The following is a 19,610-nucleotide window of genomic DNA, read 5'->3' as shown; positions in this document are numbered from 1 at the left end:
ATGCATGGTCTACATGAACCCCTAATTTAAGACATTCCTGGTCTGTTGGGAGAAATTCTTGCTGGTGTGCCGCAAAATTATTGGTTCGACATGCTTTTCAAACGCAATCACATCAAAGGCGACAAGTTTTGAGAAGCAAATCGTGTTTATTGCCTATAGACATTACTTGAGTGGCATATCGCCCAGCTTCTGATGCAGTCTGCAACCTGTTTGTCGCCAGGAAAACTTTCTCCAATATAGATGTGGAACAGGGCTGCATAAAAAAACAATATGAGGTAGGCACAAATTTTCTGCACACGATCAATCACATGTGATATGCCTATTTCTAAAGCAAGCTTTCTATGCCTCATTGATTGCACTGACGTGCGAGTAATACCCCTGACACACGGGCACCTAAAAGGCTTTTCAAGAGAAAGACTGCTACCGAAACGGCGTTCGCCTTAGTGACACACGACAAAGGAGAATCTCCTTCATCAAAACGGGCATTTCCTGTTAGGGGTGTTCGCCTAGCTAACTCCTTTCCCAGACGAAAAGGAGCAGCTAGCAGCGCAGCCTCGTAAGCAGGCGCTTGCAAATCATAAGCTTCTCAGAACTTAGTGAGACCAAATGCAATTTCATAATACTGTTACGGGGAAAATGGTATATTGCAGGGGTAATTAAATATGCCACACGGTGGGGAACACAGTAGCACACAGTCTCAAGTGGGTGCAGCCAGAGAGCGAGATGGTTCGTCCTCTTCCTCCTCGTCGGTGAACCGTCCACCGCACCAGCTGTCCGGGCTGGGCCCAATCCCTCGGTGTCCATATTCCTTTCAGTGGGTACATGCCCAACCCGTGACATAACCCCCGCCGGTAGAAGCACCGTCTCGGTGCTCATGAGCCTGGTGCGGAAGTTGGGCGATAGGGCTTGAGACGGGAGACATGCACGACGTCCGTAAGGATGTGGCGCGACGTGTCAAGTTTAACTGGGGCGACTTCGTATGTTACGGGGGTAACCTCACGGATTACACGATAAGGCCCAGAATACCGGGACAAGAGTTTTTCGCAAAGTCCCACACGGCGTGAGGGCGACCAGAGAAGTACTAGTGATCCCGGTGCAAAGTGGCGATCTTGGTGCCGGCTGTCATAATGTGTTTTCTGAGACTGTTGAGATGAGGAGAGGCGGATACGAGCAACTTGGCGGGCGTGATCAGCGCGAGCTATGGCGGTGCGGGCATAGTCGGATGTGTGTACAGTAGATGGCAATAATGTGTCCAGTGGCAATGCTGGTTCGCGGCCGAAGAGCAGATAGAAAGGGGAATAGCCAGCAGTGTCATGACGCGACGAATTGTACGCAAAAGTAGTGTAGGGCAAAGCCACGTCCCAGTCGCGGTGGTCTGCAGAGACGTACATGGACAGCATGTCGGTAATTGTTCGGTTAAGTCGTTCGGTCAGGCCATTAGTTTGAGGATGGTAGGCGGTGGTGATCTTGCGATGGGTGCTGCAGGAGCGAAGAATATCGGCAATAACTTGCGACAGAAAGGAGCGGCCACGATCGGTAAGGAGCTGTCGAGGGGCCCCGTGAAGAAGGATAATGTCACGAAGCAGAAAATCGGCAACGTCAGTAGCGCAGCTCGTAGGAAGGGCCCGTGTTATTGCATAACGCGTGGCATAGTCGGTGGCGACGGCTATCCATTTATTGCCGGATGTGGACTGGGGAAATGGACCGAGCAAGTCTAACCCAACGCGGAAGAATGGTTCACTTGGTATGTCCAATGGTTGAAGAAGCCCAGCTGGAGGAGAATTGGGAGTTTTCCACCGTTGGCAGAGGTCGCAGGAGCGCACATACTGCCGGACAGATCGGTAAAGGCCGGGCCAGAAGAAGCGGCGTCTGATGCGATCGTAGGTGCGGGAAATACCGAGGTGGCCAGCAGTTGGGAGGTCATGAAGTTGTTGGAGAACGTCCAGACGAAGGTGCTCAGGAATGGCAAGTAATAATTCAGGGCCGTCAGGACGAAGGTTCCGACGATACAGAATTGCGTCTTTCAGTTCGAACATGCGAACTGAAGGCGTCGAAGGCGCAGAAATAAGGCTCTCGATAAGGGAGCGCAGACGAGGATCCCGTCGTTGTTCGCCGCCGATGTTGGTGAGGGTCGAACGAGACATGATGGCGGGCGCACCCGGAGCTGGGTCAGGCGGATCTACGGGGTACCGCGATAAGCAGTCAGCATCTTGATGCAGGTGGCTGGACTTGTATATGACAGTATAGGAGAACTCCTGAAGGCGCAAAGCCCAGCGACCCAGGCGTCCCGTTGGGTCTTTGAGCGAAGACAACAAGCACAGAGCGTGATTGTCAGTAATTACTGAGAAGTTGCGGCCATACAAGCAGGGACGAAACTTAGCCACGGCCCATACTAGAGCAAGGCATTCTCTCTCAGTGATGGAGTAATTGCGTTCAGACGGGGAAAGAAGGCGACTCGCGTATGCAATGACGCGATCGCATCCGGCTTGTCTTTGGCTGAGAATGGCTCCAATGCCATGCCCACTGGCGTCAGTGCGAACCTCGGTGGGAGCGGTGACGTCAAAGTGGGCTAACACCGTAGCAGATGTCAGCCGGGAGATTAATGCGTCGAATGCCTCAGCTTGCTCAATGGCCCACGAAAACGTGGCGTCCTTCTTCAGTAGATCAGTGAGAGGTTTCGCGATGTTGGCAAAGCCTTTTATGAACCTACGGAAGTAGGAACAAAGGCCAACAAAGCTGCGAACGTCGGCCGTAGAGCGAGGCACAGGAAACTGCTTCACGGCTTTGACTTTATCAGGGTCAGGCTGAACACCTTAGGCGTCAACAAGATGCCCGAGAATGTTTATGCGGCGCTGGCCGAAGTGACATTTGGCAGAGTTTAACTGAAGACCTGCTTGGCGGAAAAGCGCGAGTATATCAGACGGGTGGGTAAGATGGGAAGCAAAGGAGGGCGAAAAGACTACAACGTCGTCCAGGTAGCATAAACAGGTAGACCATTTGAATCCTCGAAGAAGAGAGTCCATCATTCGTTCGAATGTTGCAGGCGCATTGCATAAACCGAAAAGCATTACCTTGAACTGGTATAGGCCATCAGGGGTGACAAAAGCGGTTTTTTCCTTGTCCAAGTCATCTACAGAAATCTGCCAATACCCAGAACGGAGGTCAATGGAAGAAAAGTATTGGGCACCATGGAGGCAGTCAAGGGCATCATCGATGCGGGGCAGGGGATATACATCCTTCTTGGTGATTTTGTTCAGGTGGCGGTAGTCGACGCAAAAGCGCCAAGTGCCATCTTTTTTCTTCACTAACACCACCGGTGAGGCCCATGGACTGCAGGATGGTTCAATTATGTCCTTTTTCAACATTTTATCGACTTCGCTTTGGATGACGGCGCGCTCGGCATGCGACACGCGGTATGGTCGTCGGTGAATGGGACACCGCAGCAGCTGTCCGGGCTGGGCCCAATCCCTCGGTGTCCATATTCCTTTCAGTGGGTACATGCCCAACCCGTGACAATACTTTCATAAATTGTTAAACCTGCAATGAAATAAATTGCACTAAACAAGCCCAATCGTAACGGATTTTTGTAAACATCTGCCCACCGTTGCCAGATTAGGCATGGAACATAGGCTAAAAAAAGAACTCTATTGTTGCTGTTAATACAAATATGTGAAATTACCCATTTATTTTTTCTAAACAACAATACAATGCACAGTTCCTCTCTAAAATAATAAAAAAGGTCTATTAGCCGCACTTTATTTTTGCTATTGCGCATGCTTTTTCCACTAAACGGCTAGCGCCACTTTATTGGTGTGTCAGTTACAGCAACTACATAAAGGAGATCGGAGGTTGCTGTGTGTCAGGAGCGCCACTCCTTTCCACAAAATGTCTTTTGACGTGGCGAAAGGGGTTTAGTTTAAAGGAGATCTAGCGTTGCCGTGTGTCACAAGTATAACACCCACTAGTGGTAAGCCAACTTTCGACATACTGCAGCAAAGCCAAATATACAGAATGCGGTTCTCAACTTTTTTTTATGCCTCCCCGGTGGCATTGATGTCCGAGTAAAACACACTGCAGGAAAGTAAACTTTATACAATGGGTTTCACAAAGGTTACATCCACCATACACCACACAACATAAAAATGGCTTGTCTCTGCACACCGAACGGGCCTCTTGTAATAGGCAGGTTATAGTTTGGCAGTACACACGGATAGCGATTGTCACTTTGCTTTGACTCAGGTAGCATGGGAGGAAGCTTTGCGTTTTAAGCGTTGTTCTCTTAAAAGGGGCTTTTGATTTTTTCCGCATCAGAAGTTTAGCCATAGCATTAGGCTCACCTCTACTGTCGACTTTGTCAATGATACCTACCATAATGCCAAGGCACCAGAAAAGAAAGTAGGAATGCATTAGGCTCACCTCTACTGTTGGCTTTGTCAATAACCCCTACTGTTTTGCTATTGCACCAGAAAAGCAAAAGTGGGAATGTCTTACTTTTTTTTTTGAAACAAGGCTAGAATAGTAATGGCAGGTGGAGGAGAACTGACTGATAGACGCAACATAAAACAGCATGCTTCACTGAAAACTACACTAAAAGTTGAACTGAATAACTTTTTCTTTGAACCAGTAAATCGTGCGTTTCATGGCTATCTGGTCGTGTTGGTTGAACATGATGCGGGGAAAGACAGTGCAGCTGGCACGCAGACGAAGAGAGGAAGAATGGATCACCCACCGTGGTGGCTCAGTAGCTGAGGCATTGTGCTGCTGAGCCAAGGACGCGGGCTCGATTCCCGGCAATGGCGGCCGCTTTTCTGATGGAGGCGAAAAGTGAAAATGCCCCTGTGTGCGAGATTTTGGCATGCATTAGAGATCTCCAGGTGGTCAAAGATCATCCAGAGCCCTCCACTACGGAGCGCCTCATTGCCTGTGTAGCACCAGCGCGCTACACGTCATAATCAATCAAAAAGACTGGACACACAAGAGCGCTGGAAAGAACAGTTTTTTAAAAAGAAATACGCCCACATGTATGTATGCGGAATGGCCACACCACCAGTTCAGTGGTGCACACGCAGGAATCTCAACTCTTTCTTTGACAATGCCATGGATGGTGAACTCACACATGCCTGTTCCAACCTGTTAATCAGTTCTGCCTCAATTGTCTCCCATTTGGTACGACCAGAGCATCTTTTGACTGTTTTATCAACGAGGGGCACACAGCCGCACGTGGAGCAGTGCTGTGCTAGAAACCCGATGGCACAGGTTTCTTCTGAGTGCAACACTAACCCTGTCTGCATGCTTCCTTAACCTACCGTTTAAGCGTCTTCTGCCGTGCCCAATGTTGTTACCGGGAAGGGCAATTTTGTGCACTACCCCTTCGATGCATTCAACATAGGCCCTCCTGTGCTTCGTCCTGCAGTTTTTTCCCCCATTTACCTGAGGGTCGCTCAGTTTGCACAGCCTCAAAGCTTGTTTGAGGCCAAAAAGACAACCTTCACGTCTGAGCGCTGGGCCACCTTTATCAAGTGCAATAATTTGTGCACGTAGATGACAACCGCAACCTTCTGTCTGCTCTTCATAGGCTCTGCGCATGGTTGAGCCTTCGCTTGTAGACTTCCACGTATCCGCTCGGCAACGGAGGCGAGCATAGATGTAGGGTAGCCAGCGGTCTCCAGGCTTTCCACCTGGCCATTGAAGCCAGCAATAGTGAGGTGCAGACAGGATTTTTCAAGCGTTCTAAGGCACTACGTTCACACTTAATGGAAGCACCCGCATGGCTTTGCTTGAAAAATCCGGTCTGCACCTCACTATTGCTGGCTTCAATGGCCAGGTGGAGAGCCTGGAGACCGCTGGCTACCCTACATCTATGCTCGCCTCCGTTGCCGAGCGGATACGTGGAAGTCTACAAGCGAAGGCTCAACCATGTGCAGAGCCTATGAAGAGCAGACAGAAGGTTGCGGTTGTCATCTACGTGCACAAATTATTGCAATTGAAAAAGGTGGCCCAGCGCTCAGATGTGAAGGTTGTCTTTTTGGCCTCAAACAAGCTTTGAGGCTGTGCAAACTGAGCGACCCTCAGGTAAATGGGGGAAAAAAACTGCAGGACGAAGCACAGGACGGCCTATGTTGAATGCATCGAAGGGGTAGTGCACAAAATTGCCCTTCCCGGTAACAACATTGGGCAAGCCGGAAGACGCTTAAACGGTAGGTTAAGGAAGCATGCAGACAGGGTTAGTGTTGCACTCAGAAGAAACCTGTGCCATCAAGTTTCTAGCACAGCACTGCTCCACGTGCGGCTGTGTGCCCCTCGTTGATAAAACAGTCAAAAGATGCTCTGGTCGTACCAAATGGGAGACAATTGAGGTAGAACTGATTAACAGGTTGGAACAGGCATGTGTGAGTTCACCATCCATAGCATTGTCAAAGAAAGAGTTGAGATTCCTGCGTGTGCACCACTGAACTGATGGTGTGGCCATTCCGCATACATACATGTGGGCGTATTTCTTTTTAAAAAACTGTTCTTTCCAGCGCTCTTGTGTGTCCAGTCTTTTTGATTGATTATGACGTGTAGCGCGCTGGTGCTACACAGGCAATGAGGCGCTCCGTAGTGGAGGGCTCCGGATGATCTTTGACCACCTGGAGATCTCTAATGCATGCCAAAATCTCGCACACAGGGGCATTTTCACTTTTCGCCTCCATCAGAAAAGCGGCCGCCATGGCCGGGAATCGAGCCCGCGTCCTTGGCTCAGCAGCACAATGCCTCAGCTACTGAGCCACCACGGTGGGTGATCCAGTCTTCCTCTCTTTGTCTGCGTGCCAGCTGCACTGTCTTTCCCCGCATCATGTTCAACCAACACGACCAGATAGCCATGAAACGCACGATTTACTGGTTCAAAGAAAAAGTTATTCAGTTCAACTTTTAGTGTAGTTTTCAGTGAAGCGTGCTGTTTTATGTTGCATTTATTATTCAACGCCCCATTAACTCCTCTAGCTCTGTTTCAAAAAAAGCATTCGCACCCTTGAGCTTTTAGTGGTACACACCACTTAAAGTTAGAGCAAAACCTTGCTGCACCTTTCAGATAAAATACTTCGGTTCAGGCACCATGCGCCCCAGAAATCAGCACTTGTTTGAGGGTGTACCTATGGTGCTGATGTTCCGGTCTTGCTGAGGAGTCCAATAGGTCGGCACTGCGAGTCGGTTGGTGACCGCAGCAGGTTTCCCCAGGTCTCCCACTCTAGCCACGCACAGCTTCCAGCAATGACCTGAAAATATGAAATTTTACATGAACATTTGGTTGCCCCTGCACCTATCACTACAGCTGGCTGTTCGTCCACACCGCAAAAAGTGCTAAATACTGCGAGAATTGTGAACGTCAGTCATATTCGTTAACTTCTCAGACTTAATCTGCTTGTAAACTACAGCAGCGACGAAGAAAAAACTAAGTAACAAAAACCAGAAGATATGCATTAAGGAAGCACACTGGTCTTTGAAACTTTTTTTTTGCTTTCCACCCAATCTTCATGAAACTTTATGGGCTTGTTCAGTTTTTTTTACCTGATTTCAAATATCCAAGTAGACGATTCAGAGATAATTAAAATTATTCCTTGATTGTTCTTGAGAACAATGAAAAACAAAAACTAGTCTGTAAAAAATTACCAGCAAGGCATGAAAGATATCAGAAGTTGTGGATCATGAAATGTGGGAAGCAGTTTTTTTTTGTTTTGCAATCACTTACAAGTTTACGGTAATTCTAACTTCTAGGTTTGAAGTATACTTCTCCTGCTGGCCAATTAAAAATAACGCTAATTAAACAACTGCAGAAATAAAATGCCAAATCTGCTTCCCATGTTGTTAAACATTCAGCTTTACACTGAAAAAAGAATGATCTTTCTAGCTGCTTTACATGCTGGGATGTACAGTGCGATCAGGCTTGTCTAGGGCAAGCGAGCGCACGGCTTTGGAGCACGCTGGCAGCATCTGCTCATAGCGGCTGGGTTGGAGATGACTTTCCATTGCGCGTGCGTGGATTTCGGAAAGGCTCGGGCCGCTCACCTTTTAGCATGGGCAACTCAAACTTAGACGCCTCCCACCGAAAGGGGCACTTCTGTTCTACAGCGCCAGCCGTAGGCAATGATACAGGAATAAGCGCGTAATTTGACGCGATGCCTTATCAGTGCAGGCGTTACGTAATCGCACAAGAGGTTCCACGGAAAGCGCTGCAGTGCATTTGCTAAACATAAGATTCAGAAGATTAGCGCAGGCTATTTTGCATGATTGCGTAACCACCTGCAGGGATAGTGCACTGCGTCGAACAACGCGTCTGTTCAATGCTCACTGTTGTCCCTGTGGAAGAAAAGCGCTCGACAAGCTCAGGTGATGCCGCCTGGAAACTAGAGTGGCACATGCGAGACGACGACTAGCCTGAGCCTGTCCGAGATCCACGCACGCGCAAAGGCAAGCTATCTCCAACCCAGCCGCTATCAGCAGATATCGCCAGCACGCTCCGAAGCCGCGCGCTCGCTTGCCCTAGACAAGCCTGACGCGCACTGAACCTCTCGAGAATTTCTTATTGCTGCAATACCGCTTGTGGCAAAAAAGCAGAAAATCATGGGAAAAAATTTTTTTTAACGAAATCTGGCCAGTACGGCTTTTACAAGTACCTGGTACGGCTCAATACCAGCTTTTCAGAGAAAAAACTGTGAACTACGAAAAAAGTGATACCTAGAAGAATGCTTTTTTGGGCAATTTTTTGGTCCCAAAGACCCATGTGCCCCCTTAAGCGCAATCTCGTTTCGGAAACTGTGCGTGTTGACACATGGGTCCGCCACTTCGACTGAGTGGTACACTACATGAACTACTGCCGCTCTTAATTTGTACCCGAGTATACATCAGGATTTTCTGTCAATCCTAGAGCACAGCCATTTTTGGTGCACCGCCATGTGGGCGCTTTCTCGGACACTTCGGGAAAAGTAGACCCCACTCTAGGCACATGCCCCCATTCGCATTGAACTGCGCATCGCGAGGCTTATTTGGGCACCTAATTCAGCGTGAAAAGTGGTAAGTGCCTTTTTATTTGATGTGTCTGCCCACTGCAGCGCTTTTACCAGAGAGTGCATTCAAGCCGAGTAAAAACTAATTGTATTCCAGGTTTGCCTATGTTGTACATGGAACACGAATGCAGCGGGTAGCGCGTTGTTCTCTCCGAAATCACAGCCTGTGAGGCTCAATTTTGTCGTGTGAGGCTTTTTGCAGCCCACTGCTGTACCCATGGTTTGTACAGTCACTTGCTTTTTTCTGAAATCACTCCTACAGGCAACCATATCCTGTAGGAAATTAGCAATGTATGGAAGCTACCTGTTCAAGCTACGGTCACTGCGCTAAGAACCAACGCAAACGCAAGATCCTGATGCGAGAAACCTCCTTATGAAATAGGTGTACGCAAGTGAGAAGTCTATCACATAATACACTTTCGGGGGCCCACAGCACTGCTGCGAGTTGGTCGTCATACTAAACCGGAAATACCTCGAATCGAGAGGCTTTGCAAGAACAAGTGCGGTCGTACGCCACTTTCAGAAGCCCACTTATTCATTCCCCTGACGTCCATTGTAAACTTGGGTTCTCTAAAAGCGTGCCGTGCGTTGTTCTCGCAGAAATCATGGCCTGTGAGATTATTTTGCCGTGCTGGCTTTATCAGGTCGACTGCTGTAGCCAACTCCCCTGTACCACAGGAATTAGATGTGCGCAGTCATCCCGCAACAGGTTGATGTTTGCTGGCCTTGCTTCCTTGAAATGAACACAGCTAACTTGAGGGGAACCGAAGTTTGAGATAGACTGTCACGATCTAGACCCACGCTCGTGAACCTGGGAGGGTAGGGGTACCCTCCAGCCGAGAGACGACATGCAGCGTGCTGGTGGTGACGGTGACTGACCCTCCGAGCAGCCGTGCTCGGCGGTGTTTATTGCCCGGCCACACACACTGTTGCCCACCGAGCCTGGTGGGGCCACTGAACTTAGCGGCCAACGAATATCAGGGATGGGGGGGCGCCACACACTTGTCACACCCCTCACCCCAAGTTTGTTTGTCCTACGTAAACACCAAACAACACCTGCCCCCCCGGTTAGTAACGGTCTGGCGGTCTCCATAGTCTCGCATCCCGCCTGGGCACAGGTGTCGATGCAGGTGTGGCAGCATTGGGTGCCACCTGTGTCCCTCGCGCACCAGCTGTCAGTCTTCCCGGTGTCGAAGGACTTGCGCGTGGCGCCACAGTGGCGCGAGTAGCACCAGCCCCTGGTGCTGTGCTGGCAGCGGTCGGTGAAGCTGGCTCCCCTTGAAGGAGTCCAGGCTGAGGCAGTGCAGCGGGCCCATGGCCAGGCAGCCCGGCTGCGCCAGCACCTGCTCGGGCGCGTACGGGTCCCCGCACAGCATGCACAGCATCAGCCGCAGATCCGGCCAAGGCCCCGCGACCGCGGGCAGCGCCTGGTAGATGTGAAGCCGGCCCGCCCGCCGCTCAATGCTCTCCACCAGTGCGCACAGCGCCTGCTCCAGCCGCACGGGGTCCAGGCTGCCGCCGTCGTCCACGAAGGGGCACTGCAGGCTCTTGGCCCGGTTGATGCCCCCCTCTCGCATGAAGTCCCCCTGGCCCGCAAACACCATGACCAGGGGCAGGCCGTGGAAGGGCAGCCGGTCCTCCTGCTCCAGGTTGGCCAGCAGGGTCTTCTCGAGGCTCTCGCGGATGTACTTCAGCTCCAGCTGGCTGGCGTACACGCACTGGCAGCCGTGGTGCTCCGTGCGGAACAAGTTGTGCGGCAGGCCCACGTCGCCGTCGATGATCGTGAAGTCCAGCGCGTACTGGGCCTTGTCGAGCCTGAAACCCTGCGGTAGCGCCTGCCGCATAGCCTGCGCCACCTGCTGGGCGCTGGCCCTGGCATCCAGCACCACCAGGTGCAGCAGGCGGCCGTTGGTGCCCAGCACCCCGCCGCCGTTGGTGCCGGCCTCTCGCCGGTGCAGCAGCTGCTCGATGACGCCGTCCATGCAGTCGGGCTGGATGGGGCAGTGCTCCCTCTGGCACCTGAATGCTTGCCGCCGTGCCGGTGAATGTCCCCACCTCGAGCTGGAACAGGGCCTCGAACTTGGTCAGGAGGCCGGGGACGTCTGCCACTGCATGCACTGCTTTCTGGTACTCCGGCAGACGCAAGCCCAAAGACTGGATCCAGTTCCGGCCCAGCAGCGTCGGTGACGACCCCTTGGTCAAGTGCAGGGCAGGGTGGCCTCCCTGTCGCCAAGGCGGACGCTGACCTGGGTTTGACCCTCGACTTGGGCGAGCTGTCCGGAGTAGCTGCGCAGCATGACGCCCGACGCCTCGACGGCCACGCCAGGGAAGGTGCGCTTGAAGGCTTTCCTGGCCAGGACCGACACACTGGACCCTGTGTCCAGCTCCATGGCGATGGGGCGCCCGCAGACTTCCACGGTCAGCCAGTATGGTGGCACCACCGGCGGCACTGTGGCCGCGTGCCACATGTCGAAAATCTGCGGGTCTTCGGCCACGACGTGAAGCCTAGCCGTTGCACCCGAAGCTGCTGCCGCACGCCCCCGCCGCCTACCCTTGCGCCGACTCCCTCGGCCGTGGGCTGGCGTGGAACCTGTGCTCGACGCCGGCTGCTGCTTCCGTCCGTCCGCCGTCGTCCCCCCTCGGCACACCCGAGCAATGTGCCCAGTTCTTCCGCACGCAAAGCACTCCGCTTGCGCGAACTGGCACTGGGAGGGGGGTTGGTCACCACCGCAGCAAACGCACCTGCCATGCCGTGCCGCCATCTTGTTCACCGCCGCCTCTGCCGACGGTGAGCCGGCCGCACGCGCTATCTCGCCCGCGTCCTTGGCCACAGCCTCCGTCGCCAGCGCTGCCTTCATGGCGTCGTCCAGCGAGGGGTCGGGAAGCTCCAGGAGTCGCGTCTGCATGGCGGGGTCATTGACGCCGCAGACGAAATGGTCCCGGAGCAGCGAGTCGAGCTGCTCCCCGAAGGCGCAGCCGCTCGCCAACCCTCGCAGCGCTGCGACGAACTGCCCGAGCGTCTCTCCGTCTCGGCGGCTCCGGTTATTGAAGCGAAAACGCTCCATTAACGTCGACGGAGCCGGGCTGTAGTGCGAGCGTACCGTAGCGAGCAGCTCACCCAGCGGCTTGTCGTGCGGCGTGGCCGGCTTGAGCAGGTCGAGCAGGAGAGCGAAGACGCGGGTCCCGCAGCTGGCCAGGACGATGTTGCGCTGTTTTGCCTCGGGTGTGTCGTTAGCCCGGAAAAACACGCCGACTTGCTCCTCGTAGACCGGCCAGGCAGACCCTTCACCCTCGAACGGCTCGAGCCTCCCGTACAGCAGCATGGCGTAATGGCGGCTGGCTTGAGGGGGCGGTGTCTCGGCGTTCTTGGTGGCGGCGTTCACGGTGGCTTCGGCCACTCCGCGGGCTTCTTCCCTCGTCGCCAGTGTCACGATTCAGACCCGCGTTCGTGAACCTGGGAGGGTAGGGACACCCTCCAGCCGAGAGACCACATGCAGCGTGCTGGTGGTGACGGTGACTGACCCCCGAGCAGCCGTGCTCGGCGGTGTTTATTGCCCGGCCACACACACTGTTGCCCACCGAGCCTGGTGGGGCCACTGAACTTAGCGGCCAACGAATATCAGGGATGGGGGGCGCCACACACTTGTCACATAGACGTCGTGGGGTCAGTACTTGCAAGCTTCTAAAAGTGGCGTAGGACCACACTTGTTCTTGCAAACCTGCTAGATTACATATGTTTTCGGTTGAGCTTGACGACCCATTCGCGGCGGGGCTCTGGGCCCCGGGAAGTCTATAAGGTTATTAGACTTACCACATGCATATGCCTATTTTATCGCAATATTTCTCGCATCAGGATCCTACGCTTGAACCGGTAGCTTCCGTACATCGCTAACTTCACACAAAGCACGGCGACCTGCAGGCAGGATTTAAGAAAAAGTGAGTGAATGTAAAAACCAGGGTACAGAACTAAACCGCAAAAAGCCTCGCACGACAAAGTACAACCTCAAAGGTTGTCTTTTCGGCAATAACAACGCACCGCACGCTGTATTTGCGATCTGTGTACAGCAGCGGCAAACTTCGCATACAGTTAGCTCTCATTCACTTGGGATGCGGTCTCTGGTGAACGGTTAAGGTGCAGCATGCAGACACGTGAAAGGAAAAGGCATTTGCAAATTTTCAAGCCCAATTGGGTGCCCAAACTCACGGCCTGATACGCAGTTCAACGCGAACAGCCACATGCTGATAGGGTGGCGGCTGCTCTTCCCGCAGTCCCCAAGGAAGTGCCTGCATGGTGGCACACCGATCGCGGAATCATGGCGGTGCCCCGGGAGTGCTAAAAATTATTGTGTATAGAACCTTTCGCTACTGCTATAGACCAGAATTTCACCAGGTCGGCCATCTTCTAACGATCAAGGCCCCACCTGGCGGGCATTTCTTGGGGACTGCGGGGAAAGCAGACGACGACGCGCTCCCACACTGTTGCTCCGTGCCGTGCATGGATATCAGACATCATGGCGGCATCAAAAATCGATCAGTGTCATTTATTCGGTATGTCAGCAGCGACAAGTTCAACAGCGCTTTAAGAACGTTCAAAGCGTCTGAGAGCTATCAGGTTTGCCCATAAATTCCTTTCCCAACCCGCTGAGGCAGCGGGCAACACCACACGCACTTTGTCCTGACGGGGGTTGCCTGGGAGGCTAGGTTTCACCGTGCCAGCAGGACTCCCGACTTTTCGTCCCCAATTGACATTTACTTTCTTAATTGTGGGCAGGTTGCAGTCATTGCCTTTATACTTGGCGATGTACAGAAGCTACTCATCCGTGCGTGATTACGCCGTTGTTGGCTGCACCAACAATCAGCGCAAGCGCTATGTGCTCATGCAAGAAGCGTGTGAAGTGCACCACGACAAAAGATTCGCTGCACAAATTTTTTGCGTCCCTTGAGCGTCCATGTTTGAAAACCACAAGTGCCTAAAGAAGTCTTGCCCTATCTGTCATCAGAACATGAAAACATGCAGCCCTACTTTTAACATCTATGCCACAATACCCCATTGTACGCACCTGGTTACAAGCCAGGCATGGTACATTGCAGCAGTTCAGATTATTCCCAGCTTGATCACTGAAATGAGTAAAAAGACATGCACACAAGTTCGAAAGCACACAAACGTGAACTGCGTCAGCTTTACAACAGGCATGCACCGCCTCAGGTGATGCACCATTGCAGTCATGTCGGTGCTCGTGTTGCAAAATTCTGTGGTCAAATCCAAGTGCTGTGGTTTAGCTTTCAAGTCAAATTTAAGGCTAGTGCACAGAAGGTAAACACATGGGCAATAAGATGTAGTCCACAGAGTTACGAATTTATGGATACCATGACTTCTTGCTATCACTGTCAAAAAAATTTGCTTCTGTACATTGACAATCAAGCTAGCACAAGTGGTAAGTAGCAGACAAACAACAGTATTAATATGCTGACAATAACTACCAACAAACAACTTATTCAGTGTGTTTTGAAATATTCACAACGGGAGACAAAATTTTGCATTCCACGAAAGCGCGTGGTGAACAACATCGGTGCGGCATCAACGTCAGTTTACAAGGTGCAGAGACCGGTGCTTGACACATAAGCGGCCCCTTTATGCTCCCATATCTGCATATCTGTCAAGCCGTTGGCTTCAGCTAGAAGCAATGCTGGATTGAAAGATGCCTGCTCAGTAGCACTTTGTGAGCACCACACCTAGAACCACACTGTGCTTCCGACAGAAGTGGCTGCGCTGGACTTGCGCATTGTCAAAAGATTTAGGCATGCCACAGCAAGAAGTGCTTGTGTATCAGCCAGCATTTTCTTTCCTACAGCGAAAACGTGAGCTCTTCGTAGCTATGAGCCTTTATCACGTGGGCCAGATTCACTTGATTCGCCTGGAACAAGTGAATAATTTGACAGATAAGTAAGTTAAAAGGGGCTGCACCTGTGTCAGTCTCTACTCCAGGCGGGTGGCTGTGAGACACCGCACAGATATGATTCACCCCACGTAATCAGTGCTACTCTGCACAAGTACTGGGATTAGGGCATGCATGATATATCCAAAGCTCACTCGTAAGCTAATTTGTACGACATGCATGCTAGCAGCCCATCCGTGTCACTAGCTTTCATTAGGGGCTGGCGTGTGCTAGTTTGGGCTCGTCCATTGCATTGCCTGGCTTGTCTTTGCCACTTCGATTCTGCGATATAAATCTTAAGTTGAGTGAGTGCCTACTAACAATTTCTTGTTAGTCTGGGTGGCCTGCGGTTTTCGGCCGATGGGACCTTGCAAACTCGCCTAACTTTCTGCGCTAGTTTACAACGATACAGACGCCTCTGATAACGTGCCCGCCTTCTCGCGAGCTACTCCCGACGTAATGAAGTGCTCGCTTTTTCGCATGCATTTCCAAAGAACTTCTGTCCAAGCTATTTCTTGGTATACCGCAGATATCCCAAGGGGTGAACTAGTCCCAGCGTTGCGCCGCACACGCGAGAATAATAGAGTTTTAGTATACGCCTCGAGCTTCGCGATCGCTGCGCCGCCTGCCGCCGCTTCTCCGCGGCGTTGACGGGATTTGCGCTGCGTGACTGATAGGGGCTCGTGCATTGTTTGGGTTCTATTTCGCTTCTTTTCGCCTTTCCGCGCCAAAAAAAAAACTTGTTATGGTGACGACTATAGGCAAAGAGTACTAAGGCAAAGAGCAGCTGCGACTTCGTAGAGTACGCGATCGCCTGCAAGAGCTACCCGGGGACGCGGTTCTGCGCGCTTCGTCGCCGCTCTTCCGGGCGTCGGCGACGGCAGCAGCATATCACCCATGTCACCTCCAAAACAACAGGCACAAATGAATTCTACTGAGGCCTCGTTTAGACCTGATACTGGCACAATGAAAGGTTGGCTTCATTTTGCAGCGTGGACAACGAATGCGGCTTCGTTTCGCATATATACGCCACAGAAAAATATGTTTTGGGGGATGTGATTACCCAATCCCGGACAATAACTTATGCCTTTTATAAGAGTATAAACCATGCGAAAATTTAAAGTATATTCCAAGCCTATGCGTCGCTAAATATGTGCCCACACACCCTATATAGCAAGAACCAAGGAAATGAAACCACAGAAAAATAAATGCTGTGCAAATGCGGAATTTAGAAACATAATAGCTCTAATGGAAATGAAAAAAAAACAGTGCAGCTTCTGGCATGCTAAAGACGTTCGTCTAAACTTAAGCCAGGTAGGTTTCACTAGACCAACTATACGCGAAATGCACTGCTATTTCGCGAGAAATCGGTGGGGGGGAAGGGGGGGGGGGGTAGGGAGGGGGACGCCGTGTACAAATGCGGAGCGGAATCAAGCAATGAACGTTTTAGTAATCCCACACATAAATCTCGCGTTCACTTTCCTTTTGTTTTTCTACTTCAACGAAGAGCTGATCGTACGGCGGACGCATTTTTGGAAGTATACAGGGTAGGCTATTCAACAAGCGATGAAATGTGTAGTTGGAAGAGTGTGGTATATGTGATAAAGCCCTCTGCTTTCAGTTTCTGGTTTATTCTGCAGGCTCCTTGTGTCATATGACGATATTTCGAAGCAGCATTTAGTCGCGGACGCGGATTATATTGTAAGCCCGTCTCCGCGCTGCTCGCAGAGGATATATGTAGCAGATGAAGGTCTGCGGGCGCGCACCTCACGATAAGACGTCTCTGTCGTGTGCTGATCCCCGAGTATAATTATGCATTGTCCATCGTACCTTTGTTGAATATTCCCGAATTTAACACAGACTGGCTCGTAAATGGTGGTGATCAATATCTAAGGTATAATATTGGCAAACGTAACTGGTGTGCTGTCAGGTATGAGTGCTCCGCTGATTATGTAAGCGCACAAAACTGATTTAAAGCGCAGTGTATAGCCGTAGCATGAACATCTGAGGAACCGGTGGTTACGGAGACACGGCTAGTAAATTCAGGTCAGTGTAACTACAATCGGCTCCATCATACGCCGGTTCTGCGACGCTGGCCTGTGGCACACACCGAGCGCTTATACCGACCGAAAATACCACACTAAGATCGCGTCGGAAACATTTACTCTCGTAAACACACCCCATTTGCGAACAGAGTGACTGCTCCACACAAATATGAATTTCAAACGCCCACAAACGGTAAATCTCAGTCGTGAACGTGCCGCAAAAGCAGCGGCGGCACTGGGGAGTGGGGCGCGGACTCCCGCGCCTGCTTTCGAAACGGGCCGCTAGGGGGATTTCAGTGGCGCCCCTACAGGCCGCGCTCGAGGCGTATAGCGGAAAGCACCACCTTAGCGCGCCCATAGCGTTAGCGGGCACGCTAACCGTCGCGTAACGAGGCGCTATCCGTTTGCCATTGCGGCGCGCAAACGTTAACGCCACAGACTATTTACGTCAACCCCACGCCAAAGGCAGTTTTTCACATACGCGAAACACATACGCGTCACCGTGTTAAAAGAACCTCGCGTGATGTAAAATAATAAGTATCCCTATTTACAGCACGAAAATCGTAGCCAATGTCTAGCTTAAGCGTCATTTGAATCTAGCTGCCGCGGAAACAGTGGACCGGTAAATCGAGGAGGAAGCCCAGCAAGTATGCTGTCACCTAGACCTTGGAGAGCAAATGACACGGGGGTCTAGTGATCCCATAAACACCAGAAAACGCGCTCCAAACAAGTACATATTCATAAAAAACGCGTACTTACTCTAGTAGAAACGACGCTTCCAACGTAAATCCTTCTTCACTGCAGTCTCTAGCTTCTGAACACCAATACACTTTGTTCGGACGCAGTGTCACCCAAAACCTTTGGCGCGGTCTTTCATGAGGTGGATGCACACACGCGTGGGTCGGATGCGCAGACATCACCTTATAAGACTTATACAGATATGATTAAACTAGAAATCGAGGTATAATACCCAAAAAACAGAAGAAAGCGCGCTAGCACGACCGCACATTCAGGCATGAACTTCGCTAAGTAGGGGAGATAGTTGCCAGGCTGCAAGAGCTGCACCTCTATGTTGGACGAAAGTAAGATTAATTAAGAATGTAGTATTGGTAATATTCTTTCGGTTTTCGAAATTTATAATAATTTCGGCCTTCAAATTGGTGTTTTCATGCGAAAAATAATTAACAATTACTTTGACAGATTTACGATCACGTTAATAAAATGTTTACTTGTTTTTGTTTTCTTGTGGTCGGTTTGCTCGAATGAAAGCTTTATGGCTTTATTACTACCCTCTGCAGAGTAACTCTGCTCTGCACATGTGGTTGCGAGCACGCAATGATACAGGCGCCCACAATTAGTGGTTGTTCTAGAGTGAACTAGAATAAGGGAGTGTCCCGAGCGGCGGCGCCGAGCCACTCCGGTCGGCGTCGACACCGCGAGGTGGCGCGACTGCGCCCTTTCGCAGCTGGTCTGGCGCAGTGAGACTACGCGTCTGGCCTTGCACTGTCATGTTCTGGCGTTCTCTTTCGGTTTTCAAAGGCATTCAGAAGCTAAGCAAGATTCTAAACGACCAAACGTGATTGTCGCTTTACTTACTCCTGCTCCAGGTTGAGCACAAGAACTGTGGCCTCGAGGTGGTGGGCCGTTCTGGTTGCAGGCACTTTCCGCTATCCGCGATTTTGATTCACTTCGAGCTTTATATCTGGCGCGGGCGCTTCTGAATGTCAATTAACTGTCACCTGTGTTCTCCGCAACACGCCGAATACTGCCTGACGAACGATAATTACTTACTTTTCGCGAAATGGCAGGTGTTCAGCTTGGACTGTAAGTCCCTGCACAGGGCAGAGCATCGTGGTTCTAAAAACACGTTATTGCTCGTTTAGCAGCATTTAGGAGCGACAGATTTTTTAGCCCTGGTGTTGCAGTCAACTCTGATGTATTATTTGGCGCATGTGCGCAAATAAGCACGTTGACACCCCCCTCACCCCCAATCTCCAAAAAAGGAAGTTTAAACCCACCGCATAGCACAAAAACGAAACTAACTGCTGCTTGCTTGCCAATATGGCATGGAGTCTTTACGATTTTTAAGAGATCAGAGGTGCTATCATGGCGAAAGGCAAATTATTTTGTAGTTATTTCTTGTTATAATTACTATAAAAAAGAACAGTATCTAACTAATGTTAACACTTACATGCAATGCTACATGTTAAGCAAAATTGTGTACAGCTAATGGCCCAGCTTCACCTTTTTCAAACCCGATTGAAATTTTTATAATATACATACAGTGGACGACCTTTTAGTGTACTGTCACAGTTTATTTCGCAATTTCGTCCACTACTACGCGCATTTACCTAATTTAGCATACTTTGCAGATTGCCGTCTTTTTGCATTGCTTCTGTTGACGCTTTTGATGTAGAAGTGAATGCGGGTCGTGAGGTAAAACGCACCTCGCAACAGCCTCACAATGATCACTGCACCCAAATTCACACTGCTGCTTAGCCTTCACCACACTCAAAATGTCAAGGATGCTATCTCAATGAAGCTCAGGAAGACTGAAGCATTCAGTGAACGCGTTCTCCATGTTT

At 51.0% G+C, this 19,610-nt stretch overlaps 1 long non-coding RNA gene across 1 annotated transcript; it reads right to left on the bottom strand.

The window, feature by feature from the left end:
- Positions 1–143: 143 nt before the first annotated feature.
- LOC144177943 (uncharacterized) lies at positions 144–18,039 on the bottom strand. The gene is made up of 4 exons (XR_013323888.1): positions 17,785–18,039; positions 14,105–14,162; positions 7,134–7,256; positions 144–253 (listed from the first exon to the last, which is right to left on the bottom strand). It is a non-coding gene; the product is annotated as an uncharacterized LOC144177943 (long non-coding RNA).
- Positions 18,040–19,610: the final 1,571 nt, after the last annotated feature.

This window comes from Haemaphysalis longicornis, unplaced genomic scaffold, assembly GCF_048455015.1.
Source record: "Haemaphysalis longicornis isolate Haplotype H1 unplaced genomic scaffold, Haemaphysalis longicornis Haplotype H1 scaffold_35, whole genome shotgun sequence".
Lineage (NCBI taxonomy): Eukaryota > Metazoa > Arthropoda > Arachnida > Ixodida > Ixodidae > Haemaphysalis > Haemaphysalis longicornis.
This window is presented reverse-complemented; position numbering and strand designations above follow the sequence as displayed.